The 1,352-nt window shown below is 40.1% G+C and overlaps 1 protein-coding gene across 1 annotated transcript in view; it reads left to right on the top strand.

The window, feature by feature from the left end:
- The window catches only part of LOC101860430 (G-protein coupled receptor GRL101), a gene marked incomplete in the record, with an annotated part of 26,546 nt that overhangs the window by 24,071 nt on the left and 1,123 nt on the right, over nt 1–1,352 (top strand).

Below are 1,352 nucleotides of genomic sequence, written 5' to 3'. Positions count from 1 at the left end.
CGCTTTGTTGTTTCTGAATGCAGGCACTGACCAAAACACTCCTTCACATGGATTTTATAACATTTTCAATGTTTTGTTGGGATATCCTGTCCCACTTTCGCGGCAGTGCGATCTTCCAATAGCTGCAGTTTCTCAAAACGGCACACACTTTGCGGTTCTGTTTATCCCGTATGTGCGCTGTTAGAGACATGTAGGGTACGTAAACTGGCCAGTCCGTGACATTCATGTTATGATCTCGCAGAAACTATGTTGTTTGTGAAATGGGCAGTGTAAGGACAGGAGTGTCTTGTTGGATGACTGGGAGATTCTGATTTTTTCTTTGTGCTGTTTGGCATCGTGAAGACGTCGTTGGAGTCGCGGCTTCGTTAATTGCAGTCCTAAATAAGGCGTTTTTTAAATCTAAGTCCTGACTCTGCTGCTCCGCGACTCACACTGATTGAAGAAACATTTTCTTGCACTCCATGCATGCCCTGAGCAGTTACTTTTCGTGGGTGGTTGGCGGGTGCTCTGATGTGGTTTGCTTCTTCTTTCCTATCAACCATCTATCGTCCTGATCTCCCTTTCTTCTTTTTTATGTTTGTTACTCTCTTGTAACACCTCTAATCTTATGGCGCTCATCGTTGCGAGCGCCGTAAAACCTCTACTAAACTTTTATTTTTGAGGCACGAAACGATTTCTAAGTTGGGACAGCAAAATCTGCCTCTCTTGAAATGGTCTGGTCACTCGAGACCGTCCTATACTTTGCCCATCTCGGACATTTCAAAAGTGCTAAAATCTAAGTATAAATCTAGAACAATACAAGAACTGCATTTCAGCCGTATTGCTGCTTCTCAGACAGATTTTCCGCCATGAACAAGTCAGAAGCGAAAGTTGCGATCAGCTTCACTAAGTTGAGGAGTCTTGTAACGAAGATTTTTTTAAAAAAATGATCCAAGAAAAGCCAGGACATTTGTTTGGAAAGAACTACCTGTCGTCGTCAAGGTCAATGGTTTTGTATCTATTATCTATTTGTGGTGGCCGAATTTTGCTATTCAAAAGGCTTTTTAAAGGCTGCATCGATCGACATGCAGTTTTCGCCTAAAGATTCTTTTAAATATTTTCCAGATCATGACGCCCTTCGTTTTTTTTCAGTTTTGAGACAGTTTTGCTGCAAAATTTATTCATAATACAGCAATTAATGAACACATTTTACCAAGGCAAAATTTACTGTATTGGGATGTAAGTACTCATGGAAATAGCAAAAATCGTGCATGTGTGTGTGGACAAACAACTACTGCTCACTTTTGATTTTTTATATTTTTTATAGCTTTTTGAAAGCGTTGCGTTTTTAATGACGTTCAGTATATTATATA

This window comes from Aplysia californica, unplaced genomic scaffold (genome assembly GCF_000002075.1).
Source record: "Aplysia californica isolate F4 #8 unplaced genomic scaffold, AplCal3.0 scaffold00411, whole genome shotgun sequence".
NCBI lineage: Eukaryota > Metazoa > Mollusca > Gastropoda > Aplysiida > Aplysiidae > Aplysia > Aplysia californica.
Note: the sequence above shows the minus strand (reverse complement) of the source record. Positions and strands in the feature narration are given on the sequence as shown.